Raw genomic sequence first — 27,046 nt, 5'->3', positions numbered from 1 at the left:
TTTCTTCTTCTTCGTCACTTGTTGTAACTTCCGTCAAAATCCGTTTTTTTAATTCACCTGACTCCAGTTGTGAAAGAAGGTCTTTCCATTGCAGTTTTGTGTGATATACCTCTTGCCAGCACAAAAAACTTTTCATCGAAAAATTTGACTTTTGGCGAAATTGTCGTTTTTTTCATTAGGTACATTTTTATGCGCAAGTTATATTTGTGCAATTTGAGGGTCAGTGGAAAAGCGACTAATGTTTGACTGCATTGTCCCTGTCAAATAAATAAATAAATAAATAAAAATAAAATAAAATACTTTGAAGGTTGTAATGTTGATGTATAGAAATGTAGATAAACATTGTTACAGAAACCTACCATTCCCTTCTTTCTTAACTGATCATTGATAATGACTCTGCGTATGTATAAAGTGCATATTTTAAAATGTTTTGCAGTAAAGGAAAGTCATTTGTGTCCCTTGGCAGCTGTTAAACCAGTTCATGAAGTTTGTCCTTTCACTGTAGTTAAAAGCACTGACACTGTGAAGATCCTGGTTATGGAAAAGGTTATGGATTTCATTAAATATTGAAACATTAACATGCCCTATTTCTTGCTGCCCGGTGAATGTCAGGAATACATTGTCATCCTGGTTTAAAAAAAAAAAAAAAAAGCGACTTTTGGCAGGAGATGGGACACCCGGTGCTCTGCTGAATTTGTTCAGTGTTAAGGCTTTTACTCTGTGTGTTGCTACTGTTGCCCTCGTGTCTACACTACGACATAGTAACAGATTAGTTTTAATTCAAAACTAGTAAAAAACACCCACAGCTCTGACTGACCTCAGTCCAGCCAGTATACTACCACAGACATATGTATTTATGAGGATTTTATGTTTGGGAACGTAAGTCAAGCAAAGGGCATTTCCTGCATGTAGGCAGTTTGACCTGATAGTAGATACTGTTACTGTCTGAAATGAAACCCTTCTGTTTGACTATTTTTAATGAATAATAAATGCCCATGTCTAAATGTACTTTTATTACATCTCTCTGGGTTTTAAAACACTCTATAGGCGAATTATTCTATATTTTTTTTGACCATGTGGTGCCTTATTACACTTATTTCTTTACCCCCAAGAGCAAGCATATCTGAAAAAAGTTCTGGCATGTTTGCATATTCATCAGTTTATTTTCTCACTGTCCAACTAACTGCATATTGAGGTGCCATTGATTATGTGTGGAATTTTGATTAGTCAAAACTGAGCTTATATTAGATAATTAACAGCTCTGCAGGCTGGCTTCAAATGGTTTTTCAGAAGCTCCATAAAATTTGGGCTTATAGTCAATCAAATGATCAGTGCAGTTCCTTACTAATAAATAACTAAATGAATAAATGAATGAATAAATAAATAAATAAATAAATAAATAAATAAATAAATAAATGGCTGTTTGGAAATAATCCATTTTAATCTTTTTAAGCAGTTATTCATAGAGTTTTTAGAATTTTTTTGCTTTTCTTTTTTTTACCTCTATTATATAGACTTTTCTAATGCTGTCTGTGTGGTCATCCTGTTGAAACAATAATATTGTAGTGATAACAAAGGCAACTTTGATGAATCAAAAAAAAAAAAAAAAGATGCATCTGAAAGAAACCAAACTTTGTCTCTATAGTACTGCACGTTTAAAGCGTCATTTAAAAACCATATCATTCACACCTGGTTTTCTAACTGACTTAACCCACCTTTTAAAACCCCTTTAGCCCTATCGGCCCGCCGGTGGGCCTAAAAAATTATATTAATATTCATCTACTATAAAAAATATAATAAATCAGGACAATGGATGTTTTTTTCAACTTTTGCTCAAAGTTTACACCCTAATGTTAATAAAAGCACATCAAAAGTGTATTTTAGTGCAAACTTTAATGTTCAAACATGATTTTTAATCTTTGTGGGGTGAAATATACGCTATTAAAAAATCTCCAACACGAACAATTAGTTTATGCATATCACCGTCAATCCAGCCGAAAAAAAACAGGCGGGGATAAAAAATTCTAATTTCTCTTTTAGTTTGTTACAGTTTACTCAGGCAGAGTAATAGATACAATATCTTAGACAATGGGAATAGATTCTGTGAGGTCTCTAAATGTCCATAGACACCAAGAACATCCATATGAACCTTATTATTGTGAAGGAATTCTTCATTTACTTTGGGTATGTCTGTTTAGGCGTTTTTCCACTGAATATATGGTCAGGGTTTAACAGGTTAATATAAATACTATACAAAACTACATTGTAACAAGGTGTTGCATCACAAACATAGTGAGAGTGAATGCCGTTACTGAAGAAACAAACCCCATTAAAACAGTTCCTTTCACTACAGCCACAGCTGCACCAATACAGCACCTCAGTCATCAATGTTTATTTAATGAAATGAATAAAATGACAAAAACATTAAAAAATCTTTATAAATAACATTATAGTCGCCAAAAGTACTGCTTATTTTTTAGTATGTCTGCAATCAAATCCATTTCTTCTCCTCTGTCAGCCATTGTGTGTTGGGAAAACAGCAAATTAATCTAAACCGATAGATTTGATCTTATGTACAGTATGTGGCTATGTGGTTTTGTAGCCGAGTTTATTCTGTCTCATATACTTTTTGACCATTCAATCCACTATCATAAAAATGCTTATCGTACAGCTGCCAGATCGCCCCCGTCTCACCAACATGACATTTGATTGGTTGAAGCAGCAGGTTCATTGACTTTTATTTAAAACTCCAGATACTGCGCTGTTGATGCTGAAGGCCTCAAGGCAGATTTCATTTACCTAGCAACACATGATGACTGAAATATGACTGGACAAACACATCAATCCGTGTATCATTCGTTCATTTGTTTTTCAATTTAAAACCAAAAATCACCAAAAAACAGAAATACGACTCGTTTTTTTGTTTTTCATTTTCAAAACCAGAATGAAAAATGGATAACAGTTCGTTTTTACATTTCCTGATTTTGTGCTCAAATGAAAAATGGAAAAAATGGATAACAACCGTTTAATCCAATTTTGCTATTTTCAATATAGTTCAGTTGTCTGACCCGGAAGTAGTCGTTACTAGGGAAAAAGTAAACACACGGAATCATGGCCAGACTGGAGGAATATTTGGCTATAATTAAGCAGCTGTTTGATACGTACGGAAGCGTATTGCATTCATACAAAAAAATAAATTCGGCTCTGTTTTTCTCAATGAACAAGATAATTTTCTCGTTAATTCAGAAAAACAGCCGAATTTAATTTTTTTCAGAAAACAGTATCTCACTCATTCAGAAAAAGAGCCAAATTTATTTTTTTGTGTGAATGATATATGCTTCTGTATCAAACAGCTGCTTAATTATAGCAAAATATTCCTCCAGTCCGGCCATGATTCCGCTTGTTTATTTTTCCCCTGGTTACGACTACTTCCGGGTCAGACAACTTAACTATATTGAAAATAGCAAAATTGGATTAAACGGTTGTTATCTGTTTTTTCCATTTTTCATTTGAGCACAAAATCAGGAAATGTAAAAACGAACCGCTATCCGTTTTTCATTCTGGTTTTGAAAATGAAAAACAAAAAAAACTAATCATTTTTTGTTTTTTTGATTTTTGGTTTTAAATTCAAAAACGAATGAATGAATGATACATGGATTCGGTCGTTATCCGTTTTTTTTCCATTTTTCATTTGAGCACAAAATCGGGAAATGGAAAAACAAACCGTTATCCGTTTTTCATTCTGGTTTTGAAAATGAAAAACAAAAAATTGAGTCGTATTTTTGTTTTTTTGATTTTTGGTGATTTTTGGTTTTAAATTGAAAAACGAATGAACAAATGATACACAGATTCGGTCGTTATCCGTTTTTTTTTTTTCCATTTTTCATTTGAGCACAAAATCGGGAAATGGAAAAACAAACCGTTATCCGTTTTTCATTCTGGTTTTGAAAATGAAATACAAAAAAAAACGAGTCATATTTTTGTTTTTTGATTTCTGGTGATTTTTGGTTTTAAATTGAAAAACGAATGAACAAATGATACACGGATTCACATCCACTACTGGAACCGATGACCAAGAGGAAAGCAACAAAATAAAAATGATAATTTAATACATTTTCATGGAACAAATATAAACATGTCAGGTGTAAATGTTCCTCAGACAAGCAGAGACGGCCTTGATTAACCCTTCATAGGACACTCATTGAAATAATAATAATAATAATGATAATAATACATTTTATTTGTATAGCACTTTTCATATAACTCAAAGACGCTTTACATGCAGCAGATAAAAACAAAAACAGATAAAAACAGGTGCAAAAGGCAAGTATACGAATATAAAACAGTTAAACATTAAATATTAAGATTAAACATTAAAAGCAATTTTAAATAAATGAGTTTTTAAAAGGGATTTGAAGGTGTTGGGGTCGGAGCAGTGTCGGATAGAGGGTGGGAGGGGGTATACTCCCACCCTCTGTAAATACTCTGAAAGTCAACATTTCAACCTCAGTGTGTTATTGGACATAGTCATCTACCTCCTCGTCAGTCCCTCCTCTTGCCGTAAAACATCCGAGCACCACTAAAAAGTAAACACATGCAATAACACTATGCGACAACTGTTAAAGGTCATAAACTGATAAAAAAAAATCACTCATATTCATTATTTACAGCCTCAAAATTTCTATAAAATCTCTCCGAATCACTGTGTGGTGTTCTTCTTAACCTCAATGAGGCATGGGATTGGCCCCATTTTTCATGTTTGTGGAAATTACCATAAATAGTCACTTGCCTGATAAAGGGTTAATACACAAACATGCACATTATACACCCCCCACACACACACATATACATATATATAAAACTCTAGATTAGTCGTGTTGGAATTGTTTGCTGCAATATGAGGTTTCTAAAAATACTACCTTTATAATACCATACCTTGTAATAGAACAGTCAAATCTCTGCTATTTTCTGTGAATACACACCCACCAGTGGGTTCTTTAATAACATCCACATACTCCACACATTGGTATCACATTCTGGAAATAATTTTGGAATTAGTTGATGTTCGTTGTTTATGTTGATGGTTTAAGTTTCCTGACTGTTGCAACATTTTGAAAACTATTACATGGATATTTAAATGAACCAGATGGACCGTTCACATCAGATTTAATACAAATTGCCAATATTCTTTATGGAGGAAAAAAAAAAAGTTTGTGTTTTATATATTGTCACAGATGAGGAAAATTACAGCCATTCAGATTTTTGTCCAAATAAACTAGAATCTTTTTTCTGAAAAATGTCTCATGTTATTCAAATTAATATGTAAAAATATAAAAACTCCATAAAAACACATACATTTTTTTTGAAATTCTATTCACTGTCAGCAAAGTAATTTATGTGACAAACCTACCTCACACTAAACCCAAAATGAATGAAACGACCAAAGCAATGACGGACAATCTGATCATCAGCCTTGCAAAAACTGAAATAAATGCTGCAAAATACGATGGTGTCCTTAAATTTCCAAAGCAATTCATGACACCGCAATGTCAGTATTAAATAAAATCCTCTAAGTGGAAACAAATATTCAAAAGCAGATGGTCTGACGCTAATCTGGATTTCATTTTAATGCCTCAAGTCACGCATACAACAGAGAGGTTTCATGACAACTTTAAAGAACTCTGCGGGTGTCAGAGAAGATACTAATGCACTTAGTACAGTATTCCTGCTATTCCTCTCTCCATTATTACATACATCTTTCTCTCTCTCTCTCTCTCTCTCTAAATCAACCTCCACCATCCTGAAATACGAGTTACCCTGAGGAGAAGGATAATTATTAACAATTAATATTCATAATGATGTCTCCGTCCCTGGACAGCCTTCACAGAGCTTCAGTCAAATGGATTCAGAATTCAATTTTTATTTTACATAATCCAATCAAAAATGTGGATGCATCCTCAAACATATCAGTCCCCTGGTGCAGCAAAGTCAAATCTGGAATTCTTTCACTTTGACATTAGCTGCATAATCTGTACTTATATATTAAAATGAGAAGTAAGGATACACAATGTATTTTTTGCATTTTCTACATAAAGATAAAGTGACCAAACGTCCTTTTTACTCGGACATGTCCTCTTTTCAAGTCCTGTCTGGAGCGTCCAGGTAGTTTTTACAAATCAGCAAAAATGTCCAGTTTTCATTGTTTTTCACAGGAAAAACTCTTTAACCCTGTAAAGCCTGAACCATTAAACCACTGACAGAACATTCCATTTCTTTGAAACTGGAGCCTTTATTTGTCATTCTGAACAACCAAAAAAATGTTTCTCAAATATCAATTTCCATGTATGAGTTTCAATTTTGTATCATATTTGATACACTGGGCGACACGGTGGTGCAGTGGTTAGCACTCGTGCCTCACAGCAAGAAGGTCCTGGGTTCGATTCCAACACCAGTCAACAGGGGGTGGGACCTTTCTGTGTGGAGTTTGCATGTTCTCCCCGTGTCTGCGTGGGTTCCCTCCGGGTACTCTGGCTTCCTCCCACCATCCAAACACATGCACTAATAGGTTAATTGGTTAATCTAAATTGCCCATAGGTGTGAATGTGAGAGTGATTGTTTGTCTCTATATGTTCAGCCCTGCGATGAACTGGCGACTTGTCCAGGGTGTACCCCGCCTTCGCCCCTATGTAGCTGGGATAGGCTCCAAGCGACCCCCGTGACCCTAGTGAGGATAAAGCGGATTCAGAAAATGAATGAATGAATGAATGAATTTGATATATCAGGTCTCAATGCTCAAATATTATTATTTCTGAACAAACAAAAACACAGTATAACACAAACATGTCTAACAAATTGGTAATTCCTTTTCAAAATTGTCAAAGTTCTTCCTCCTTCATTAATGTCAGTCTTGTAGTGTCACTGGAAAGGCCTCTGGTGAACGAATTCCTCCCCCTGGTGGATTATCTGTGTATGGCATGTATCTAATTGTATACATCAGGTTTTTCAAGAAAAAGAATACCACACTGATCATGTAGAGGGCTTCAAAACTCATGTATCAAATATGATACGTTTGGTGTTATAGGGTTAAGCACGTACGTACAGGCACAAGCGCAATTTCGATGTCCATCACTGTCACTATTCGCGCAATCAGAAAAGTTCCAGATCGCGCCGGAAAAAAAGACTTTGCGCTTTCCGGTGATTAAACCAGTGAAAGGCACTGATCCACAGCAGCCTGTGGATGTGGGCGTGGACGGACCTGTCCACAGACGCACTATAGCAGGGGTGTCAAACATGCAGCCCGCGGGTCAAAGCTGTCTGACCAAAGGTTCCAATCTGCCCCATGGTAAGGATCTGCAAAGTGCAAAAACTGTACTGAAGTTATTAAGAGTCAAAGGTGTCAAACTTGTTTTAGGTCAGGGGCCACATACAGGCCAGTGAGAATAATACCATAATAACCTAAAAATAATGACTCCAAATTTTCTTCTTAGTTTAATGTGAAGAAAAAAAAAATCTTTGATGCCTATAAATAATGTAAAAACTAGGGGTGGGCAAGTTAACGCGTTATTACCGCGTTAACGCATTCATTAAATAACACCGACAATTTTTTTTATCTCACGTTAACGCCGTTTTATTATTATTCTGCCTTTCAAGCAAGTCTTAGTTGATTTATACATACGGACTCTTATTTTTAAACTCCTGCTTTTATTTTGCCGGTCCACACACCGGTGCTGTGTGTATGTGCAGCTGAGAGGAGAAAACCGGCGAACTTTACAAGTAATGCTGATGTTTAAGCTAATTTGTTTATGCTAGCAGTCGGAGATGGGTTGCTAATTCTTTCTGCAGGCTCATGCTAAGTTTATGTAAATTCATTGGTTGTGTTTAAGTATAATATGTCAGCCTTTGAACTAACCTTTACTCATTTACGATGTGAATGTTGTATTAGCAGTCATTTTATCTCGATGCTAACTTGAATGGGAAAATCCATAGACACGCTAACGATTAGCATTTACAGGTTAATTAAAGATTTACAACATCTTTTTATTCAGCAACAAAGGCTCACATCAGAGATATTTGATACTATTCATTGTTACAACAACTGAACATAAAATACTCACAGGCAAACGTTTTTGGGGCCAAACAAACAAGAGTGAAAGAAACATGTCTGTTAGTTCTGTGTCCGAACTAACTACGGTAACACGGAAAGGACAAAACATACGTTAGTGCAACTTATTCTGACCACTTCAGGGACCCTTTTGTTTGCTTTGAACAACTGAACATCACATATTAATGGGCTTATTAGTATTAGTACTTATTAGTGGGCTTAAGACTCCTGTCAATCACTCACAACTGTAAATACACTGGTGGGGACATAAACATGTGTAAAAGTAGTGGTTTTTTACATGGACATTTTCATTTTAAATGTCTTCAGATGGTGGGGTTGAGAAGGACACAGTTGTTTGGAAGCACTGACGTGCAATTATTTTTATCACCGGAGTACTTCCAGTCTGAAATATCACTGAAAGGCAATACATGCTGTTGATGCGCCCCCCCACCAACAACTATGCAATTAATCATGATTAATCGCAGAAAGCCATGCGATTAATCGTGATTAAAAATTTTAATCGCTTCCCACCACTAGTAAAAACATAACATTAAATTATGAAAGTTATCAATGACATAAACATTAACATGAAAATGAGTTTCATGCATCTGTCAGTGGCTATAGGGGCTGGTATTTATCATAATTTATAAAAGTAAAGGTAACAATGTGCCACATATTTCCAACTGGGAGAGGTAATTAGAATCCGAAAGTGGAAAATTAAACAGCAGAACATTTAGAGGAGATTTCTTCAAATCCAGCAGCAGGAACAGGTAGTTCTCCTAAAATACCTTTTTTTGGAAAAAATAAATAAATGAATAAAAATCTTGATACAGTAAAAACATATGGCATGCCCTTCCTAAAACGCTGAACCCTGAGCACCTTGTACGTGAGTCAACTCCAAGAGAAAAACCAATTTAACAGATGCTCAGACCAGAATAGCTACTGCAGAAAATGAAGCTGGCATTAATACAACAGCAGTTTCTCTAAAACATGCAAAAATAAGAAGTGTTGTGTGTTCAGTGCCTCGAAGGAACTGTTTATATCTACAAAAGAACAGGAACACAGTCCACTATGTTCCTCTTTGCCTTTTTTTTTGTCTCTTTTGTAGCAGGTGACATCCCGCGTTAAAGTACGTTACTGTCAACTACTATATTTGTTGAGTTAATATCCCCAGGATGGACAAAACAAACACTGACTCTACTGAGGGGTTTTGTGTTTGGTGTGTACCAGCTTAGTGTCTGTGTCCACAGGCAGTGTTTTCTGCGCTGGCAGGGACTATTTTCCATACAAATCCTATGTAGTTCAGTGTTTACAGCGCTCAGTGTCCTCAGTGTGAAAACACTCTCGGCGCACAGCCTTTTGCTGCGCTGCACACACACTGATGGGAGCTGGAAACGGTTGAAATTTCACAACGTTGCCTCGATCTCACCAAGCAATAAAAATCAGGAAGTTGTCGGACTTATGGTATCAACACTGTCAATAACACTGGGTAATAAAAAAAAATATTTTTTGCAAGTTGTCTAGGTTTTTTCATCTGAGTTAGGACCATTTTGCACCGCTAAATCCAAAAATGACATCTGTTTTTCTCAATAAGGTCAGGTTTTTTGCTAATTTGATTTTGAAAAATTTGATCTTCTCACAAAATTGATTACATTTTTGTAAACTTTATCTTGGTCACCAAGTTTAATACCAAAATAAGATTGGTAAGCACACTTTATGAAACTTGTGACTTGATTCCTGTTAGGTACAATGGTGTATTCACCGCAGATGTAGCAGAATACGTCAGGCTTATTTTTGCAAGATCTTCTAGTCGAAGCCATTTCATTCACCTGTAATATTAAAAAAAACATTAATCATAAATTGGCAAAAGTAAAATCTTCAGAACTTGTTTACTGCAAGAAATATGAAAGAATTTTGTATCATATGATGTGAAAATGCCCATAAATGTGAGCAAAAATGTTAAAAAGCCAATATGTAGCATAGTTCAGAAAGTTGACCTGACTGAGCAAAATTAATGTGATTTTTGGATTCAGCACACCAAAATTATCCTAAATCAGCTCAAAAAACTTAAACAATAAATTTGTTGTTGACCAGTGTAATGATGGAGGAGAAACTGACTGACAACTCAGTTATTTATGAACTAACACTGAAGGGTTAACAATCTGATGAAAACTATGTTATTGGTACTAACAGCTGCACTGTAAGACCCAATAGCTGAGTTTACTTAAAAAAATCTCGGGTAACTCGTTGCCTTAAAAAAATCGAGTAATGAGTAATGAAAACTTGAGTGTATTAAACCTGAATGCTTGATTTGAATGGAATTACTATTTTAAGTACAACACACTAAATGTCAAGTTCATTTAACTTAAAATTTGTTGCAATGTCAATTGCTTTGTATAATCATTAATTTAGTATCATCAATTCATTGGATTCAAGTCCAAATAGATTATAACTAATTATATTGCAAAATAAATTGATTTGTAAAACTAATCGATTTAATATATTGTGGTGCAGTTGGTAGTTAAGACTAAGTTAGCTCAATATAATCAGCAGTATAGACAGTGCTTTTAAGTTGGTAGGGCTTAAAGTTTTACACTATTCTGAAACAATGTCAGATGAACAGTAAAGCCATTGTTCTTCCTCTGGCTCTCACTAATGGTGCAACTCTACAAAAATGCAAAAACAAACACTAAAAGGCCAATAAACATTACCATACACACATTAAGTCCAAATTAACACTAACTCCACAGCCCCGTTGAACCCCTGCACATAACAATAACACAGTTTCAACAACATGCCCAATACCCACAATGCAATGTGGAGATAAAAAGGTGTGGCCATGACTAAAACTGAGTGATTTAAATCCATTCAACTTAAACTTTTTCATACTTTCAACTATATCTACAAATTAGTAGGATATACTTAACATTTTATAGTAATGTAATAAAACTTAAATCATTTAAGTACATTGTAATTTAAGCATTTTAGTAAATACAAAGTCGGGGCTTACAGTGTGCAGTAGTAGTACATCCACTGTTAGTACTAGTATTATTAGTGGTACTAGTGGTAGTATTAACATTTTTAGTCATTTGTTCTAGTTATTGGTAATTATACTAACACCAGCTGTTCCAGTTCTTAACAGCTGTAGTTCATGCATGCAGCCCCCCCCCCCCCAATCTCTCTCTCTCTCTCTCTCTCTTAACCCTTTCATGCACGAATTATGAGAACCTTAATCAAATTTTTTATTTTTTTTTTTCTGAGTGTTTTTATTCCTCTTTAGGCATGAAAAAAGCAATGCAATTGAAAATTTTCTTCTGAAAAATAAATTTAAAAAATAAAATAAATAAAATAAAAATAATAAAAAAAAAAAAAAAAAAAAATTTGAGAAAAAAAATTCTTATGAGCGTATTTTTCATGAAGTTGCAAAAATGTCCACCCAGCTGGACACCACACGTTTAATTTTTGACGCCCAGAAACATGTATTTACTGATAAATTGTGTGAAAACTATGGGGAGGGCTTGTGATTCTGGGGGTTTATGCTCAGGAGAGATCTACATAATGTTACCAATTCATGCCAGAAAAGATATGTAGTGTCTTAAAACTTTAATAAAGATATATGTAAAAAAAAAAAAAAAAAAAGAACAACAAAATCCATGAATATACAAGAGAACAGCTGTAGAATAGCTGTCCACTGTAGTGACCACTATGCATGAAAGGGTTAATTTAACCCTAACTGGTCAGGGCAGACCAACGCTTTCTGTAAACTGGCCTGATAGAGAACTATATCTGTTCTCTCAGTTTTTGATTTATTTATTTATTTCTTTATGACACTACCTCATTAGCATTTTATAACTTATTTTATCTCAGGTGTTTTTTTTTGGTGTTGACCCTGCATTGTAATTTCATTCTGCAGTGCATTTCAGATGTAATTTTGCTGAATGACAATAAAAGTGATTTGGATTTTCTGATTCTGACTCTGAAGTACTCTACACATTATAAGCACTGTATGTGGACACAGGTCCATACAGGTGACAGTGGGGGGTTTATTCAGTTTTTCCATTAGATGTAACTAAATATAACTCATTGAACCTTTGAATCCCAAATAGTTGCTTCCTAGTGTGCAGGTGAAAATGTAACACATTAGCAGCTCATTTCAAACACTCTTCCTGGCGTTTAAATGTTCAGAAAAATTGTAATTGTATATATTTATGTTTTTTTGCACAGCAGCCCTTTTCTTCTGTACAATCTGTACTTTTTTCAGATTTCAGCGTGGCTCTTTAGAACATTTTAACCGCAGTGCACAGTAGTTCAACCTGCTTTTAACACAAAGGCGTTAATTCACACCAGCTTCATAACAGACACATGTCCACATAAATCTGGAGCCTTTCAGTGTTCACTCTGTCAGTCCAACTCAGGCAGAGCGCTCCTCCAGGCTGAGCATCTGTTTGATAAATAACGTGCATATCTTTAGCTGAAATGAGCCACAGAAGGCTTACCTGACCTGTATTGTCAGCACTTTATGTATTACCACTCCTAAGTTGTCACTTCTGTGTCAAGATGGTTAATTTACTGTCAGTCTAAAACCTGTTCCTGGGATTTCTGCTGAATCGTCGTCATGAGATGCATCCACTTAAAATCAAAGCATCACCAGAGACTTGTGTCACATGATCCCCTGCGTCCATGTTTAACCTCATGCTCCTATGCAGCTGTCAATATACAATAGGGCAGTGTTTCTCAAACTGTGGGGCGGGCCCCACCAGGGGGGCGCGAAGGCTTTCTAGGGGGGCATGGGATCATTCCTAGGTGTTTTGTTTTTTTTCTTCAGGTTCGAACATGTATCAGGTGGAACTAATGTTTTAGCGTTGGAGCACCCTGGACTCATTTTAGGACATAAACAAATCTACTGTCATAGTGATCTGTCACTAGACTAGACCAAGAGTTTAGGTTTGGACAATGGACAAGGATTGGACTGGAAAAGAAAAATGTGCAATGTTTCTGGTTTTGCACAGTTTGTACAGTTTGCACTTTAATGTTCTCAGATGTGCAACGGAAACAGGCTCATTGCAGCCACTGATATTGTTGAAATGTTCATCTTTGTTACCAAAATTTGTTTGTTGTTCTACAAAAAAAATTACCTTATTGTCATAGTTGTACGATAATTACACATTTCCTATTTTTAATTGGAAAAATAATGTCTCAGGGAGCAGTCTTGTTGAGGTCATTTATATTGTTCAATCAAAAATCGAAGTTATTTTTAATTTGCACAACAAATTATTCAAGGAAAACCAAAAAGTATTCTAACGATATTGATGTTTCTTTCAATAAAAGTTATAATTGCACCACAGGTACAGTGTTGTTGGGGTTGAGGGGGGCTTGGAGATTTTCTGTGCTCCAAAGGGGGGCCCGACAGAAAAAGATTGAGAACCACTGCAATAGGGAAAAGGATCATATCCATGTCCAAGTAACATTTTTAACTCTTAAAACAGTTTGGTTTCTCTTATTGTTTTGGCTACATTCTTGTTTGGCAAAGCTATCTGGGTGAATATAGAATATGGGTGCTTCTATGAAACTGGTCCCTAAAAACAGGACAGAGGGGCTAAAAATGCAAACCAGATGTAGACTGATGTTATGAAGCAAGTTTGGAAGCACTTCGGGTCTATTTTAAAAAATAAATATTTACTGTGACAAAAAAAAAAAGCTATTTTTCAGATAAAAACCTTTTTTATGTATATAATTTTTTTATACAAAAATCTGCGTGTAACATGGTAAAAAGGACACAAAAATTACACCCTACTATTTTTTCAAATATCTTTTTATTTTCTCACAGGTATATTTTGGGAATCAACGTAACTATGCGAGGCAGAGTGTTTCAGAAAAAATGACCGCTGTTGCAAAATCACTCACAATTTATACGTGTTTAAATGGGCAGGTTCTGCATGTAACACCAGTGGACACGATGGGTTACACACTAAACCTGGAATGAAACTGCCGATACATGAAAAACCTGCATGTCTGGATTAGAAAAACTACTAGGGCCAACAAATTTATTAATAATAATAATAATAATAATAATAATAATACATCACACTTATATAGCGCTTTTTTGGACATTTGAAGACACTTCACAAGCAAACAAAACAAAAGGAACAGAGAGAAAAACAAAGAGGCTCAAGAAAATGCAAGTTTGAACAGGTGAGTTTTGAGTAGTGATTTGAAATTTAACACAGTTTCTTTATTTATAGCGCTATATAAGACCATTTACAGCCATGTTTTCCAGATCAAATGCACTGACACCTACGTAGCTTTTCCTGTCCCAATTTTGGTCCCAATATTTTATTAAAAATTCATTAATTTTGGGATGGCTCAGAGCAAGAGAATATATATATATTTTTTGCATTTATCTGAGGTCATCATTAGGTACATCCTGGGGGGAAATATGTCTAAATTTACCTTTTATTATTGGGTCTAAAAAAGCTAGCAAAGTGTCAGATACCAAAATGAACCCAGTTTTACAGAAGCCCCCATATTGTAAGCCTCACAGCATAATTACCCAAGTCATACATTATTTGGACAAAAGTACTGGGACATGTTGAATTCAGGTGTTTCTTTTCTAACAGGGGTCCAGGATGCAAAACATAATAACAAATGTCATAATATAGTTTTATATTGTGATAAATATCATTGCATTGACTAGTTTGCTTTAAATTGTCTTTAATTCCAAAATGCCTCAGAGATGGTTTTCACTTAATTTCTCTCAGCATGGATTTTGTTTTTGTCCATGACCATGATTTTAAACATTCTATCTCTAAATTTCTCAAATATTTTTCATGCTCTGACTGTAAATAATATATTTTTTACAACAACTAACCATCTACTTTCTTCACATCTCACTTAGGAAGAAGAATCTCCTATTAAACTTTCAGGAAATATTGATGTTCATAAACTATATGGACAAAAATATTGGCACATCATTTCTACAGCTGTACAGTGTTCAGTGTACAGTGTTCATGCTGATTTGAGATATAAACACCAATATTAACAATCAATATGATATATATATGACAATATAAAACTATATTATGACATTTGTTAGTATTGTTTTGTATCCCAGACCCCTGTTGGAAAAGAAACATCTGAATTCAACATGTCCCAACACTTTTGTCCAAACAGTGTATGACTTATGCATTTATAGTATGAGGCTAACGATTTGGTTGTAGCTTATTTTTAATTTCAAATGATTCCAGCATAATTCACCTGCAAAGCAGTGTCATTGCCCTGCAAATAAAAATAATATAAATCCATTTGTTGGAGACGCATCACCACTGAGGTTTATTAAGATATTCATAATTGAGTCTTTGTTCTTTTAACCTTATGGCTTATTTCATTTTCAGTATGTATTTAATCTTGCTTTACTTTGAATTACAATACGATCATTTTATCAAAGTGTTATTCGCTGGTGTTTTCGTCGTTCTCACTCCTCTGCCTTGTTCTGCTTTCGGGTTGATTAGACAGGAGAGGGCAAAGTTTGAATATTCAGCATGCCTCTGCTGTGTTTTGCATCAAACTTTTATCAAGACATAATTGTGATAAATGATGCATGTAATCAAGCATTAAATAATGCTAGAATATGCAACCTCCAAACTTAAACTGTGACCAGCATGTCTGTGTCCTTCGTCCCCGGTGGATAGGTACCATCTGGCTGTGGCCATTACCGCTGACCTGAGTGCCAGACTCCTTAGTGTGCAAGGAAGCTCAACATCGACCGGTCAAGCCCCTGCACACCTGACCACATGGACGCAACCTTGCCAGAAGTGTTAGGGGACAAATTACCGATTCAGAATGTCCATATCCTAAAGGTCGCAATTAAATGTATGTAAGGCCTCATCCATATGTACAGTAGCGCTCCCTGTGTGCTTTTATAAAACACGGAAACCCACTGGATTAGAGCCGTACACCACACAAGAGACAATGTTCTACAACCGTGGTTTTGACTTTGCGCTAAAATGTCAGTGGAGTTCAGATTCAGGTGTTAAAACATTCAGAGTGAAGGGTTAAAGCTTGAGGAAAGGGAAAGTTGAATTTCAACACGTAGGCATTACCACATATCCATTTATTTTCAGCATTAAAAGGTTAGACCAGTGAGTACAATTTAGCTAACGTTAGATGTTTTTTTTTGTTTTTTTTTTATATTTTTATTGAAAAGTATGGCACAACAAAAACAAACAACAATTCAGGCAGTACAAATCTGACAATAAAATATAATAGTCACTGTCCTGTCAAAAAAAACAAAACAAAAACCTGAATTCAGAGCCACACTTAGCATTTTTCTTTTATTTTTTGAACAAGGTGTACAAGAACCAAACCCACAATGAAAATAAGAAAAAGAATAAATTTTTTTTTTTAAAATTACCCTGAAAACCAAAAGTAAAATCACATATGCACAGGAAAGAAAATTCTGTAGTAAAACGAATATGTGTTCATTTATTTATTCATTTTCTGAACTTGCAGTTGGGACAGGCTCCATGCAAAGAATATTTACATATATATATATATATATATATATATATATATATATATATATATATATATATATATATATATATATTTATAAATACCAAAAAACAAAAACCAAACAAAGCAAAAGCAAAAAGCTAGACACACCCACACAAAAAAAAAAAAAAGAAAAAAAAAAAAGGGGGGGGGGGGGTCCATTAATCAGCTAACGTTAGATGTTTCATTGTATTTTAGTATGGACCGTGTTCTTATTTTGATTTTCTGTTTATAATTTGAAAGACATATAGAACTGTCCAAAGGGTTAAGGTTAGCTTTGTGTCACTACTGCTGCTACTGTAAATAGACTGATATATACAGGGTGGGGAAGCAAAATTTACAATGAACATTTAGTTGTTTTTTCTCAGCAGGCACTACGTCAATTGTTTTGAAACCACACATATATTGATGTCATAATCATACCTAACACTATTATCCATACCTTTTCAGAAACTTTTGCCCATATGAGTAATCAGGAAAGCAAACGTCAAAGAGTGTGTGATTTGCTGAATGCACTCGTCACACCAAAGGAGATTTCAAAAATAGTTGGAGTGTCCATAAAGACTGTTTATAATGGAAAGAAGAGAATGACTATGAGCAAAACTATTACGAGAAAGTCTGGAAGATACTATTAAAGAAGAATGGGAGAAGTTGTCACCCGAATATCTGAGGAACACTTGCGCAAGTTTCAGGAAGCGTGTGAAGGCAGTTATTGAGAAAGAAGGAGGACACATAGAATAAAAACATTTTCTATTATGGAAATTTTCTTGTGGCAAATAAATTCTCATGACTTTCAATAAACTAATTGGTCATACACTGTCTTTCAATCCCTGCCTCAAAATATTGTACATTTTGCTTCCCCACCCTGTACACTTTATAGTCTATTATAGTTGATTCTTTAAATAAAGTGGCCCACAATGCTGCGCGCATGAACGCTGCAGGTGGGTGCTCCGTCGTTAGGTGCCTCGTTTTTGTGTTTGTTATGCTGCTTTTTAGATATTTATGCCGTCAGGGTTTTCTTTTTATATTTTAGTTTTTATACTCTTTTATATACATTATTTATACTTTTTTTCATGGCACCTAGGACGATTGCACTTTTTAATTTCGTTGTACCTGTACAATGACAATAAAGACATTCTATTCTATTTATACCGCTATTTATTAGTACCGTGCAAGTTATTGTAATAATTGTTTGGGTATAGCATGTTTCAATAAACATGTCTGGGTCATATTTTGATTTATGTTAATACTGAATCACATCAAATATTACAGATACTGATATAATGGCTAACGATGACTTGATATAACTATGACAGAGCTGTGTTTTGTTTCTATACGTTTTTACTTTTATGAACACTTTTGAAGGTCTATGAAACATTTCCTTTTGGACTCCCCTGTTTTCTTTGGTATTTCTGTCATGTCTTTTTCACTCTAACACATCCACCTGTCTCCCATCAAAGTGAGATTTTGATTACGGCACAGTCTACTCAGAGAAACCTGAGTGTTGTTACAGATAGGGCAGGTGTAAAGCCAATGTGACTGTTTGTGGATGTGCTCTATGTTTCTCTCTCTCTCTGTCTCTTTTTTGGTTTTTTTTTTCCTGTTGTCCGTTCTTTAAACCTGTCAAAAGACCCTTCTAGGCATTGCTGTCTGCATGTGTTATGTCAACAACAGTAGTTGGGTGGTCTGTTGGTTGAATTGTGCACTTCTTATCTCTTCTTCTGTCCCGCAGGTCAACGTAGTGTCGTACTTTGCACAGACAAAGGAGGAAGGCTATTTATTTATTTATTTATAACAAAGGAACAAAATAAAACAAAACAAATTAAGACAAAAAAAAAAATAAATGAACAGACTCTATCTTCATGTATGTACAACTCTGAATGTTGCATGGTCGAAAAGGAGTAAGAAGAAGTATAAACTTATTTAATCCAACCCCTCAAGTGCTTTTACACCTTTATCACTAACTTAATACAACAATCAAACAATACGTTTTCCCTCAGTTTAGCATCAAACCACAACAAATACATAGTGCAGTAACTGAATCATACACAACAATATGTTCATGGTAGTACAGTCATACAAACAGACTCAACAATTCAACCATTTTCTTCACTAATTACAGCAGATTTATCGATACATCATCCATAAACAGCCCTCATTGTCATTATTATATGTATTATTATTATATATGTCATATTGTGTGGAAATATGGAGCAATGTGTATAAAACTAATATAGACCCGATAATTAAACTAAAAAAAAGCTATTAGAGTCATAAACAAAGCTGGTTATCTCCAATCAAGTAATCCACTTTTCATAGAATCTGGTTTACTAAAATTTTTTGATATCGTATATTTAAAAACAATGGAATTTATGTTTCGTGTTAAAAGTAAAAATCTTCCTGTTTGTATTCAGAAAATTTTTAAGTTAAGAGAAGGAAATTATAATTTAAGAGGGATGTTTGTGTTTGAAAAATGTAAAGTAAGAACAAACGTTAAATATCACTGTGTTTCTGTTATTGGTGTCAAACTATGGAGCGAATTGAAGGATGAAGTGAAATTGTGTAGTTCACTGTCGAGATTCAAAAAGACTTTACTTTGTCAAATTCTTAAGGGCTATGAAAAGAATATGATTTCAAAGTGACTTATAACACCGAATGTAGTATAATTTGTGTTTAAGTATTAATCTGCTGCAACTTCAGGTGTGGACTTGGAGTAAGGATGGGAATAGGAGAAGCAGAAATAAGCCTCTGCCTTCAGCTTCTTCCTTTTTCAGTTACAAATTGTGTTAATTTTATGTTTGTTTGTTTGTTTAATATGTATGTGTTTTGTATTTAACTGGAATTTTGTATTTTTTGTGTTTTGTATTTAACTGAAATAAACATTCATTCATTCATTCATTCATTCATTCATATTAACTATAATAATATATACTGTTCCCTAGTTTCACCATATTTACAGTACTGTGCTGAGATCTGGGGTAACAACTACAAGACCTCACTACAGCCACAACTAATTATTCAAAAAAGAGCTATATGGATCATTCATAATGTTGGCTACCAGGAACACACAAACTCATTATTCTTACAGTCAAAATTACTCAAGTTCACAGACATTGTGGACTATGAAGCAGCTCAAATAATGTACAAAGCTAAAAATAATCTTTTACCAACAAATATACAGAAATTATTCAGTATTCATGAGGGGGGTTATGATTTAAGGGGGAAAATTAACTTTAAAATTCCCTTAATACGCACGACTAGGAAGGGTTTTTGTGTTTCAGTCAGCGGGGTGAGACTGTGGAACAGATTTAATATAGAGTTAAAGCAACGACCAAGCAGGGGATCACTGGGTGTTCTAAAGATGTACAAGTATGTGCTAAGTGTGTGTAAATGTATGTATAGGTGTGTATGTGTGTGTATATGTATGTATAGATCTGTGTAAGAATATGTATTTACATATATGTGTGACTGTATTATGTGTTTATGTAAATCATATTATATTTGTTCATAATGACATAAAGCCAGTAACCAAATTATTTACTAGTAAGTATCAGTCATATTATGGAATAGTGCATAGATATGATTAGACGAGGAAGGTTATTATTGTTATTAATTATATAAGGAGAAGGGGTGGAGTTTATAAGTTGTACTTCTTCTCACTCCTTTTCGAATATGTATTATATGTCTTATGTTTAAGTGTTTTGTTTATTTATTTTCTTCTGTTTGACATTCATGTTCGAAATAAATACATCAATCAATTAAATACTGTACCTCTCAAGAATCAATTCTTTAAATCTTTTTTTAAACTGAATTATGTTTGGTATTTGTTTTATCTCCACACACGATTTGTTCCACAGTTTGACTCCACAGATGCTAATGCAGAAAACTTTTTAATGTAGTGCGTACTTTATGCATCTTTAAATTTAGTTTTCCCCTTAAATCATTAGCATCCTCCTATATCAGTGGCATTGGTTTGTGTGTAGTTTTTCCTCTAATTTGCCTGTTTGGTTGGTACACAATGACCTCAGAATCAGCTTTTTTGGTCAAGTACGTGAACACCTACAAGGGATTTGGCTTCGGTTTTTACTTTGCTCACGACATACAGTTCAGACATGAACCCAAACAACACCTAGACATAATATAGACAAACATTCGACTCGAGGCAACAACAATGGGGTGAGATTTACAGTGGATTTAGAATGTAACATGTACAGAGTGGAAATTGGAGTTTTTATACAGTAAGTGGATGTGTGGATCCTGCCTATTAACCTGTTAAACCCTGACCATATTTTCAGGGGAAAAAACGCCTAAAAAGACATACCCAAAGTAAATGAAGAATTACTTCACAATAATAAGGTTCATATGGATGTTCTTGGTGTCTATGGACATTTACAGACCTCACAGAATCTATTCCCATTGTCTAAAATATTGTATCTATTACTATGCCTGAGTAAACCGTAACAAACTAAAAGAGAAATTGTTTTTTTTTCGGCTGGATTGATGATGATATGCATAAATTAACTGTTTGTGTCTGAGATTTTTAATAGCGTCTATTTCACCCCACAAAGATTAAAAATCATGTTTGAACATTAAAGTTTGCACTAAAATACACTTTTGATGTACTTTTATTAACATTAGGGTCTAAACTTTGAGCAAAAGTTGAAAAAAACATTCATTGTCCTGATTTATTATATTTTTATAGTAGATGAATATTAATACAATTTTTTCGGCCCGCGGGCGGGCTGAAAGGGCTGAGGGGGTTAAAAATATATGTTTATGTATATATTATTTACAGTGGGTTTTTACATTGTAATATGTACAGAAAGTGTAAATTGAAGTTTTATACAGTGAGTGAAATGTACAGGAATACGGTCTGTAAAAACATATGTTTATGTATATATTATTGTAGTGCAAATAGTCAGAGTTTTTTTACGTAGTGCAAATTAGACAGTTTTTATACAGAGTGAAAAACTATAAGTTTGTGAGTTGGTGAATTGGAGTCAGGGGGTGGTACTGATGCTGCATTCCAGACAACCTGTAACTCGTGTTTTTAACCTTCTACCAGTGAAAAGGCACTGGAATGTCAGTCAAACCTGTGACTTCCCACCTGTGAACTCGTACTAGATCCATATTCTCCCAGTTCCGAGTTCTGACGTCATGTAGCAATGGCGGCCCCCATGGATGTGGTGTTTATGCAGATTATTTATTAAAACAAGGTATTCCTCTGATATTATTTATCTACAAATGTTTTGTATAATCAGCAGCTAATCTAACGTTAGCTAGTTTTCAGTCCAATGAGTGCAAGAATAATTTAGTACCAAATACGCATCCAAATATACAAATAACGTAACATAAAAGGTAGAACAGCTTCTCTTGCCTTATGTGCCATTTCTACTCTTCTGTCTCCCTCAAATAAGCAAAGAGCAAACACCTTCAGCGATAGAAATGACAAGAAATGAGCATAACGTACGGTCCACCACGCTGGTTTGTTTACATCTAACTCCCACAATTCCTTGCGCTCAGGCAGTTTGGCCTGACTTGCCTGGAACGTTACAAAGTCGTGAGTCATGGTTTGAAGTCGTGACTTACGGGCTCAAAAAACCGGCCTGGAACGCAGCATGACACGACCTGGCTTTACTGTAAGTTTAAAGTAAAAAAGCTACCGTTGAAGCTCCCTTGTTGCGGTTGGCTTTTTATTTCAGCTATTTAGAAAGAACTTTAAAGAAAAGGTTAATCTAGTCAAGTCACAAATCACAGTTCTGTTGTTTCAAAGCAAAATACTGGAACGTGTGTGGGTGAGTTAGCGTGTATGCAGACATGTGAACAACATGTGCTTTGTTCCAATTTGTCCGCTCAGCAGTAAACAAGGCAACAAGGGCCTATTTTTGTATTTTTGTTCTGTGACTCAATTTGAAAAGCTTCACATGATTACGTAACCTGGGATGTGAGCCTCGGTCTGAAACAGCACACATTAACCGGTTCTGTTCTGATTGGACGGCCAGGAACAAGACACGACACAAGTCTGTCCTTTGTGTTTTCTTTTCTTTTCTTTCCTTTTCCCCAGCACCCTGTACCACCCTTCCATTACATCTACACAAACCACCTTCAATGTGTAATTTGTCCAGAGCCAAGAATAACACATTTGAATTGAAAGCTGCCTTTTTCAGGTCAGTCCGCATGAAACATTTCACCATTTATCTCCGACTGTGAATACTACACCACGACACCCTTACCAACCAATCACTTACTATTAGATATTTTGTGACTGTGACATGAGTCTTGTAAGCCTGTGGTCTCCCCTAACATGACCATTATGTTAATTCTGTTCTGAAGGATTTGGTGTAAAAGACCACTTTTGACAGGAAGGAGATCTCCATTTCAGCAATTTGTTACAGAGTGTGTGAGTTCCCAGACAATTTCCAAGTACTGGAAACTGCAAGACACAGAACAATAAGACTAAACTGCACGGTGTGGGACGGATAAAAATAAACTCGGAGAAAAAAGTACTTTAACAAATATCTTTAAGAAAAATAATCACATTGTTTGTGTTCTATGATCCCCAGCAACTACCTGCAAAAGTCCGACCAGAGAACCACCCATAAGATAAGATAAGATAAGATAAGATAAGATAACCCAAACTGGGAAATTACTGTTTATTTTAATCATTTTGCATTTTGTACAGGATTGTTTACAATATATTTTGACATGTGTAAGATTTGTTCAGTTAGGAACTGACATGAGACTTTCTGATCAGTAGAAGAAGACAGGATAAGGGGGCGGGACTATATCAGTTGTACTTCATCCCGCTCCTTTTCGAATGTGTTGGTTTTCTATTCTTTTTTTTTTTAATTTTTTGTTTTACTTTTTTCCCTTGTTTTTGTTTCTTTTTTTTATATGTGAAACAAAAAATTACAAATAAATAAAATATAGATAGATAGATAGATAGATAGATAGATAGATAGATAGATAGATAGATAGATAGATAGATAGATAGATAGATAGATAGATAGATAGATAGATAGATAGATAGATAGATAGATAGATAGATAGATAGATAGATAGATAGATAGATAAACAAACAGACTTTATTGATCCTAACTTGAGAAATTACTGTGCAGCAGCTGGATGACACAAAACAATAGAAAATAGAAAAAAAAAAAAAAAAAACACAAGAGAAAACACACTATACATCATAAATTACAGTATAAAAACAGATCTGAATGAAAAAAAAAACAAAAAACTGTATAATTAAACTGTAAGGCGCAAAATAAACTGTCATGTCCAGTATGTTGAAGAAGCAGAATGACCATGATCACAGTAACACCAACGCAACAGCTGAGGCAGTGCGAGGGCACAGGTTCTCCCTACGGCGACTGTTGGACAGTTTCAGCAGTTTGTAAAAGAAAATCTTTGTCTTTGTTAGTTTCACACAGTGCCATCCATTGTATTTTGCTGGGAAGACAATTAATAAGATCTTATTTTTATTTACATATTGTACTTTGGACATTGTGTTTGTGTATTTGGAAAATACATTATTTGATATAGAATTTTATTTTCACTAAACATCATTTGGTTTAACCCATAAAGGCCCAAACATCCACCACTGAATAAAAGCATCTACTGATCTGACCTGTTGATCCACTAATTCTATCAGTCCATGTAAATAATTGTTGTAAAAGGCAGTTTTTCATCTTTTCACAGTCATCAGATATGACCCATTTGGATATTCAGAGGCTCTGTAGTTACCGTGGAAACACCGTCATATTCTACAACACAGGTATCAAACATGCGGCCCGGGGGCCAAATCCGGCCCGCCAAAGGGTCCAGTCTGGCCCTTGGGATGAATTTGTGAAATGCAAAAATAGATATTAAGAAATTAACAATCCTTTTACTTCAGGTTCCACATGCAGACCAATTCAATCTCTAGTGGGTTAGACCAGTAAAATTCTATCATAATAATCTATAAATACTCACAACTCCACATTTTTCTCTTTGTAAATGTAAATATTTTCATGTATTTACACTAAAACAAAGTATAATTTCCCAAAAAACATGAATCATCTGAACAAATGTAAAGAACCTGAAGTGTCTTATGAAAAATAAGTACAATTTTAACAATATTCTGCCTGATATTAAATGTTTTGTGTATTTGTAGATCCACTGGGATCTGTAAGTTATAATGAACACGTGGAAATGATAAACCGAGGTAGAATATTGTTAAAATTACACTTATTCTTTCAGTTTGTTCAAGTTACTCACATTGTTTGAAAGGACAGTTTGTACATGTAAACATTTTCATTGTTTAATTTTACTTTTTTCACTGTAAAATATAGCGAAAAGTTTGGAGTCGACATTATTTATATATTATTATGTTATTGTTTTACTGGTTTGGCCCACTTCAGATCAAATTTAGCTGAATGTGGCCCCTGAACTGAAATGAGTTTGACACCCCTGTTCTACAACATTGAGTCACCAGTCAAACCCATGGAGCTGGATCAATGACAGTGGATGGACACACTGGGTTTATGTTCAGTTAATGATAGATTTGACTGGAAAAGTCACTTTTTCTTCATTTTTTTTCTATTTCGATAGAATAACCTTTGACTTTACTCTGAGCTTTAATGGAGGACCTGAGGACAGAAGTGTTCCTGAGCTTCTCCCTCCTATACACCCCCACCCAGCTACTCCTACCCCCCGTCTCCTCCCACTTAAAGAGTTATACGGTCTTATTGCAAACGACTTTGCATATCTTGTGGAGGAGCAGCTCAGTGAGTGCAGTCTGTGGCTGAAGGTGCTCCTCTGCTGGCTTAGGACACTGCATAGTGGGTGGTTGACATTATGCATGATTGCCCTCAGTCTGGACAGGGTTCTCCGTTCTGTCACCTCCTCTACGGAGTCCAGCTTCAGGCCTACCACAGAGACCCCCTTCTCGATGATCTTAGGAACGCTTTTGTTTTGTCCTGTGATGGTAGATGTGACTCTACTGCTCTTCTGTCTTTAAACCCATAAAAACCTGTTGCTATTTTTATGGCAGTCCCCAAATGATTTTTTTCTCTCTACCCTTTCTTAAGCGGTTTAGCATCATTTATTCTAATATTATCCTCCATTTTTTGGGGGGTGAAAATCAAATATTTTCCCACATTTAATTCACTGATCAAGTAGATCACAGGTGTCAAACATGCAGCCCGGGGGCCAAATCCGGCCCGCCAAAAGGTCCAGTCCAGCCCTTGGGATGAATTTTTGAAATGCAAAAATTACACTAAGATATTAACAATTCTTTTAGTTCAGGTTCCACATTCAGACCAATTCAATCTCAAGTGGATCAGACCAGTAAAATACGATCATAAAAACATATAAATAATGACAACTCCAAATGTTTCTCTTTGTAAATGTAAATATTTTCATGTATGTACACTAAAACAAAGTATAATTTTGCAAAAAAATGTGAATAACCTGAAATGTCTGAAGAGAAGCAAGTATAATTTTAACAATATTCTGCCTGTTACTCAATGTTTTGTGTGTTTGTAGATCCACTTTGATCTGTAAGTGATAATGTACATGTGTAAATGATAAACTGAGGCAGAATATTGTAAAAATTATATTCATTTTTTCAGTTTGTTCATGTTATTCACATCTTTTGAAAGGATAGTTTGTAGATATAAACCTTTATAATGTAAATTAACTTTTTCGCTGTAAAACAGAGAAAAGTTTGGAGTTGACATTATTTATATATTATTATGCTATTATTTTACTAGTTTGGCCCACTGCAGATCAAATTTAGCTGAATGTGGCCCCTGAACTAAAATGAGTTTGACATCCCTGATGTAGATGTTCATAAAAGCTCAGATTAACCCTTTCATGCATGAATTTTGAGAACCCTAGTCAAGATTTTTTTCCTGACTGTTTTTATTCCTCTTTAGGCATAAAAAAACAATGTGATTGAAATTTTGTATGAAGCTATCTTTCATGAAGTTACAAAAATGTCCATTCAGCTGGACACCATGCGTTTAATATTTGAAGCAAAGATTAAAACTGATCATCGAAAAGTGATATACTGTATGAAAAGTACAAAATAAAAACATTTTTCATGCAGCTCACATTTTATCGTACTCTAATACTAATTATTACTCACTTCATGGAGATAATATGCAAAAAAAGCCCAACTTTTTGATTAGGAAAGTAGTTGATTACAGTCTAACATCAATTAGCAACAAATTTACCCTAAAACATGTTAGTGCAGACCAGGTTTATCAAGAACAGCAAAGTTACAGTAATGATATAAATTAAAATGTATGGGATGATGCATAAGCGTCCGCTGTGTTGGCTGATATGGAACTAAAACAATAAAACCCACAAATATACAAGAGAACAGCTGGAGAAGAACTGTCCACTGGA

At 34.8% G+C, this 27,046-nt stretch overlaps 1 long non-coding RNA gene across 1 annotated transcript; it reads left to right on the top strand.

Annotated features, from left to right (window-relative positions):
• Nucleotides 1-8,699: 8,699 nt before the first annotated feature.
• Nucleotides 8,700-26,958, top strand: LOC115416565 (uncharacterized). The gene is made up of 4 exons (XR_003935002.1): nt 8,700-8,711; nt 18,971-18,976; nt 22,906-22,912; nt 26,745-26,958. It is a non-coding gene; the product is annotated as an uncharacterized LOC115416565 (long non-coding RNA).
• The last annotated feature ends 88 nt before the right edge of the window (nt 26,959-27,046 follow it).

Source organism: Sphaeramia orbicularis, chromosome 3 (genome assembly GCF_902148855.1).
Source record: "Sphaeramia orbicularis chromosome 3, fSphaOr1.1, whole genome shotgun sequence".
Classification (NCBI taxonomy): Eukaryota; Metazoa; Chordata; class Actinopteri; order Kurtiformes; family Apogonidae; genus Sphaeramia; species Sphaeramia orbicularis.
This window is presented reverse-complemented; position numbering and strand designations above follow the sequence as displayed.